This window comes from Suillus subalutaceus (assembly GCF_016647625.1).
Source record: "Suillus subalutaceus strain FC151 chromosome Unknown DFJ58scaffold_272, whole genome shotgun sequence".
Taxonomy (NCBI): domain Eukaryota; kingdom Fungi; phylum Basidiomycota; class Agaricomycetes; order Boletales; family Suillaceae; genus Suillus; species Suillus subalutaceus.
The window spans coordinates 41,261-48,433 of record NW_024540521.1 but is presented as its reverse complement, the minus strand read 5'-3'; positions in this window follow the sequence as shown (position 1 = coordinate 48,433).

The following is a 7,173-nucleotide window of genomic DNA, read 5'->3' as shown; positions in this document are numbered from 1 at the left end:
GAACGATAGTTAGAGTTATATGAACAGGAAATGAAATAAGAATCAAAGCGGATCTGTGGACCGGACGACGGATATGTTCATCGGATCTGGATCGGATCTGAGATCCAGATCATCGGATCTGTAACCGGATATATGGTATATGACAGTATCCCCCCTTAGGGCCGATCCCTAGAGGCACAAGAATCAGCGATCCGGAACGGATGGTATGAGTGCGAGACAATGGAGAAGCTGATGGGAGAAGTTGCTGAGTTCGGATTCTGACAGATATACGGATGCCAAAGCGTCGCAGGGTGTTCCTTCCTTTCCCTACTTTTTCACTACCACTAGCTTATCTCAACCATGACTGATAACGGATCCGGCTCTAAGAAGACCGCTAAGCAGACTCTGGCGGATATCCAGGCCGCGCTGGCTGCTGCTGAGGCCGAGGTTCAGAAGGAGGAAGAGGCTGAAAGCTGAAGCAACAAGCGGAAGAGGCGGAACGGAAGCGCTTGGCAGGGATTAAGAAGATTGAACGGGCTGAGGCCCGAAGGGAAGCGGAGGAGGCTAGGCGCAGGGCTATAGTAGCGGAAATGGTGAGTTATGACTTGTTCTATCGGATCCGTCCCTTATCGGATCCGTAGTCTCGCGCCATCTCAGCGGATAAGGATGGGGCTTGTACCCGCTGCGCTAAGAAGGGTCGGGCCTGTCTGTGGTCCGATGCGGATAGCAATTCCTTGGTAAGTCATCCTTGAATCTTCGGATCCGTGACTCTTAACATTCGGATAGATCAAGGCTTGTAACGCGTGCCGGAAGGACAAGGCTCCTTGTCCCGGACGACCTGGAACCGTTACGGATTCCAAGTCTAAGAAGAGGCAGCGCGCTGCTGAGAACCCATCTCCGAGAGGCAAGGGTAAGAAGCGCCAGCAGAGTCCAACTCCGGATCCGGATATGAAGACGGTAGTAGCGGATGAGGTGGAAGTGGAGTATGATGATCAGGCCTGGGTCGCGGCCGCTAATAGCATTGTAGCGGAACTGGCTCGGACCAACGGATTGCTCCAGCAGAGCATCGGAGCGGCGGAAGGGAGTAGGACTGCTATAGAGCGGATGAATACTAACTTGGAGGCGTTTTTGGAGCAGCAGAGGGAGTTCCAGACCATCCTTCTTGAGGGGATCCGGAATGGAATCCGGATTACAGAGGCGGCTCGTTCTGAGGCCACTGACAAGGACGTTGAAGAATCCGGATCCGGATCCGGATCGGGTGGGGACATGGAGATGGATGGCTGAGGATTTTCGGATCTGCCTTCTCTGCTACTAATGTACTTGTATATCCGCTTTGTATATTCATTGTATAGCAATAGGACCGGGTTTGTCTGGATATGCAGTGTGGAAATCCGAGACTAGATCGGACGCGTTTCCGAGTTCCGTGGCTAGTAGCCATGAAGTCTCTTGTCTGTTCCTTCGTATCCGGACCATCGGACGAGGTATAAGAGTTGGCATTGTCTTCTACGACGGTCCAGCTTAGAGTCTAGGATTTTGGATATCGGTCTTTCTTAGTGATCTGGTTGAGTCCACGGAAATCCACACAAAGGCGGAGGGATCCGTCCTTTTTCTTGACAAATAGGACCGGAGCTCCGTGAGGAGAGGATGAGGAGCGGAGGAGTCCAGAGGCAATATTTTCATCAAGAAACTTCCGGAGGGCTGCAAGCTCGACCGGGGAGATAGAGAATAGATAGTTCCGAGGGGAGGACTAGTTCCTTCTTCCAGATCTATGTTTAGATCATAAGGACGATGTGGAGGAAGCTGACCAGCCTTTCCCTTGTCGAAGACATCCGCAAACTCGTGATAGTCCGAAGGAATTTTGGATAGATCCGGAGGATCGGACGATAGAGAAGCGGATCGGAGATCGACACCGGATGGTCGAAGGTATATACTGAACTGGACCGATCCTTCTAACTTGCAGGCCCGGCAAAAGGCAACTGCATTGATTAGGGATATATTAGGAACAGTGTTATCAGCGGAGGGTACGGATGTAGTCGGAGGAGGTATGGTTTCCGTCGGAGGAGGGATATCCGAGGACGGAAGTGACGTCGGAGGGGTCGATGGCATTCCATGAGATGTCGTCCGGAATTCGATGCTGCCCAAAAACCCAGTCAATCAACGGATTGTGTCGGGTGAGCCAGCTATATCCAAGAACGATAAAACAAGATGAATCCAAAGGGGGTAACGTAGAACGTATCAGAGGTGACTACACCGGACGGAAAACGGACGGACAAATCTATAGCTTCGGAAATAGTATTATTACAAGTACCATCAAACAAGCGGAGCGGAATCGTAGGTATCGGATATGTAGGGATTTTGTGTTTTCGGATGAACGCAGTATCTATGAAACAATGAGAAGAACCACAATCTACAAGAGCTGGAAATTCGGATACGGATGGAAGTAACGGAAGTGAAACATATGGACAGAGGGAAGTCGGATCCGAGAGCGCGACAGCGTTGAGTCTTAACTCCTTTGTGCAGGCAGAGTCAACGCGACCCTCTTCCTGCACGGAGCTAGGAGAGTCGCGGACTATTTTTTGTCTCAGTAGAGACATCCGGTTTGACTTCCGGAGCGACTACTGCAGCGCGGCCTTTGGCAGCACGCGAAGTAGACTTGGTGCATTCCCGAGCAGTATGGCCGGGCCCACCACAGAATAAGCAGAGTTTCTTGTCCATCCTTCTCTGCCGCTCTTCGGACGTTAACTTTCCGTCCTTACCCAGCTTGGAAGTAAGATCCGGAACTTTAGGAGCGGACGAGTTCGAGGACGCGGATGGCTTTGTAGACTTTTGATCATGGGAGTTTCCGGATTTGTGATTTCCGGATCCGGACGTATTGGAGTTCGTCCGGTCAGAAGTGGATTGCTTAGGGGTAGTGGATGAAGTGGGTTTAGCTTCTCGAGAGATCTCTCCCTTCCGTTCCCAGTATCGGGCGTCGATAGTCTGAGCGAGGACTTTGTATTCGGAAAGAGTAGAGGGTTTACCCATGCGACTGATTTCATCCTTGATACGGGCCGGGAGTCCGTTGTAGAATTGGCGTCGTAAGGCTCCGTCGCCCCAGCCACGAACCTGTGAAGCAAGACGCTGGAATTCCACAACGTACTTGTTGATGCGCTGTCCATCGCGCATGTGGAGCTGTTCGAGCTGCATTTCTGCATCACCGGATGGGTCATGAGGCCCGAAGTTGGCTTGGAGTTCAAGCATGAACACGGAATAGTCATCCATCCAATCCGGATGGTCGTCCAAATCATCGGACAGGAGATCCGGTTCAAACCATTCAAGGGCCATACCCTTAAGGTAGGATTGGGCGAAGTTGACTTTAGCCCTTCCGGTACGGAAAGCCTTAGGCTTGCTCTGGAAGTTAAGCTCACACTGGACGAAGAGGACTGTTCGAAGACAGAGGCGGATATGTAGACTATAGGAATCTATCCTAAGCCTCGGAGTAGACAAGAGTAGCGTACTCAAGTCCGGACGGATAACGGAGGGACTTAGAGTCCAGACGGAATGAGTGCAATCTAAGATGATATTCGAACTGATCTACTACAGCGCATATACAAAGGTTTATATACTACGGATAGCTAACGGAATGATCAATAAGCAAAGTCTAAGTGGAGCGTATTGGTAAGTTGGATGGATCACGAATCATGAACCGGGAATGAAGTACAAGTAAAAGCGGATTCGTAAGTGTAGCGGATCAGTAAGCAAAGCGGAAGTAAAGGATAACCGGTATACCGGTGTACAGGAATACCGAAAGGAGATGAACGATAGTTAGAGTTATATGAACAGGAAATGAAATAAGAATCAAAGCGGATCTGTGGACCGGACGACGGATATGTTCATCGGATCTGGATCGGATCTGAGATCCAGATCATCGGATCTGTAACCGGATATATGGTATATGACAATTAGCTTGGGAATTGTAAGGGGAAATCTGGACATGGGGAATATCAACACGCATGAGGAGTTGTTCAAATGCTCCTCTAACTTCAGGTCCATTGTCAGTCACTACTTGACCAATGGCTCCGTATCTGCAATACAAATCTTCCCAGAAAAACTTTGCCATAGCTTTGGCAGATGGGTTTTGTAATGCTCTTCCTTCAACATAGTGGGATAAATCGTCCCTAGCGAGTACAAGATTTTTGTGGCCTGCAGCTGAAGGCATCTTCATAATATCCACATAGATCTTGACAAATATAGTCGCAGGGGTAGAAACAGTAATGGGGATGTGCATTTTCTTTACACTTCTTACTTGACAATCATGACAAGACTGTACATGATGTTTAACGTCCGTGTACAAATGAGGCCAATAAAAACAGTAACGAATGGTCTCAAAAGTTGCTTGAACACCTTTGTGTCCTAGTTCCTCATGAGCTTTATGAAGAATTGCAGCTCTCTTGTCAGCATCAAATACTACAAGTAGAGGGGGTCGTCCAACTAATCTTTTAAACATCTGGTCACCACAGACAAAGTACTGTGTGGCCCGGGGTAACAAATTTCTTACGCTGGGCAGTCTTTTCAAAATTAGGTGGTTCCAAGGTGGTGAGAAATTTATATATTTCTCTTAGGGTCTTCTCTTGACTAGTTGTTGAGGCTAAGACGGATGGTAGACAAGTGGGTTCATAGGAATACATAGGAATGGATAGTGAACACGGTCGGTAGTCTTCCTGAGAGATTCCTGCAAAGAGAGCTATATCATCTAGCCAGGAGTCTTCATCAGGTTCTATTTCTTCATTTTCTGCTAAAGGTCTCCTAGATAATGCATCAGGACCTTTAAAACGTGTGGCAGGAACATGAACAAGGGTGAAATCGAATAGGAGTATTCCTTGAATCCAACAGTTAATGGTTGCATTAGGTTGCAAATCAGGTTCGTTAAGCATTCCCTTGATGTATTTTGCATCAACTTCCACAATTAGAGTCTGTACTCCAATAATGTGAAGCCTGAAATGCCTAAGGGCACGGAAAAGTCCATAGAGTTCTAGTTTTGGTTGGGAGTACCTTGACTCTGTATCTCCCATGGGTAGAGATCCATACCTGGCTGGTCTTCTTCTTCCTTCATCATCCAATTGGGACAATATAATTCCTACAGCCACAAAACTAGAATCCACTGACAAAATCACGGGGTTGGCTGAAGTATAATCTATACTTCTCATTGCTGGGGCAGAACATATTCTCTCTTTCAACTTTTCAAATGCTTCATCTTGTTCATCACCCCAAACAAAGGGTTCATCTTTCTTCCATAGTCGGGTAATAGATTTTGCTAGTTCTGAGAAACCTAAAATCCAAATACGAACTGTTCCACAAAGGCCCATGAAGCCTCTTGCTTCTTTGACTGTGGTAGGAATAGGCCAATTGAGGATCTTTGACACCTTTTCTGTGTCAGGTAATCTTCCTTCTGGTGTACATCTTTGTCCTACTATTAGGACATCAGGCAAACATAGCTGTATTTTGGTAGCAGAAAATGTTGCTCCCACATCTTTTATGCGGTGCATTATTCTATGCACGTCAATAGCATGTTCCCAGATAAATCTTCTGATCCCAGGGTTTTCTTCTAACACCTCGGGATCTCCTTCTTCGTCAGGATAAGTAGACTTAGGTCCTTTGACCGGTAAGTCATCAATAAAAACATTGGCTACACGAGGAATTTCATCTTGCAATACAAAACTAGTGCACTTCTGAAATTCCGCAGGAGCATTGGTGTATCCCATAGGTAATGCAGTTAACCTTAGCAATCCTAAGGGTTGTAAGGAAAGCTGTTAAATCTCTGCTGTCTGGGTGCATTTTCCTAGCATCAAATCCCCAGAACAAATCAAAAACAGTATAACATTGACGGCCAGCAAATGACTCTACAAAGTCATCTACAATCAGGATTAGGCCTGCATCTCGAATAGAAATTTTGTTAAGTGGTTGAAGGTCATGAACAAGTCGGAGTTTGCCATTCTTTTTTAATACACAAAACCAGCGTGAACGATAGGCTGATTGACTTGGCTCGTATACTCCTGCATTAATCTTGGTTCGTAACAAATCAATCACCTTTTCTCTAATACCGGGTGGAATAGGAATATTTTTGTATTCCCATGGAACATGAGGGATGGTTGGGATAATATAGGGGGTGAAATATGATTCCTTGAGAGTCCCTCGGTCAGTCTCTTCAATGCTAGTGCATCTTGGTTTAAGTGCATTATATGTTGAAACAGTTTGACCTTCTCGGGCCAAAGAAAAGCAGCCGAGTTAATATTAAGACTCTTCATACGCTCAATGGTCAATCTACCATTAGGTATGAACTCAGGTGGATTGTGGTGTCAAGGGAATCATAGTCTTCAAAGGATCATGGGGAAACTGCCTCAAGACTCGAGCATCTTGAGGGAAAGTACCGGAAACGGGCTTAACTTTCTTGTCAACTCGTTTATACATTGTAAGGATTGGGTTATAAGATGGGTCTGAAAGGGTGGATGGTTCATAATTTAAAATATAAATCATCTTCATCAAAGTCCAGGAAATCATCATCTATTTCCAGGTCTGAACTTGGATTTTCCCAATCAGAATCAACAGATATATCATCAAACAGCTCCTCGAGGCATGTTTGACGTTCTTCTTGGGTACCGCACTTCAAACAATATTCTTCAATTATTTGATCATCATTCTCTAAGTCTTCAGGATACACAAGCTTAGGTACATCACTAGAACTTTCAGTGATATTGTCACTGAACATTGCTAGACAAAATATACTATCACTTGATTGCCTTAAAAACTTAGGCTCAACATAAGGATAATCACATGTTGCATTATGAACTATGCTAACACATGCTACCATACTTGACATAGGTAGAGACAAGGAAATGGGTGTTCTGGGTTCTCGAACCCTGAACTTTTGGGATACAAATACACAAAGGCAAGGCCAATAGTTGACACATAAACAAACTTGAAACAAAAAATACAAAAATGCGGAATACAAATACAAACAAGGCACAAATACAGTGGCTCAAAAAACTGTCCGCATGTTTTGACATTTTTCACTATCTATGATATTGTGTGAGAATGAACAAATTCCTCAAGGACATACTTATACCACATTGTAGTATGGCTTCAGGGCTTTTATTTGAGCCCTACACCGTGGGAATCGGCGGAGATATGGTGGAGATATAAGGCTTATAAAATAAT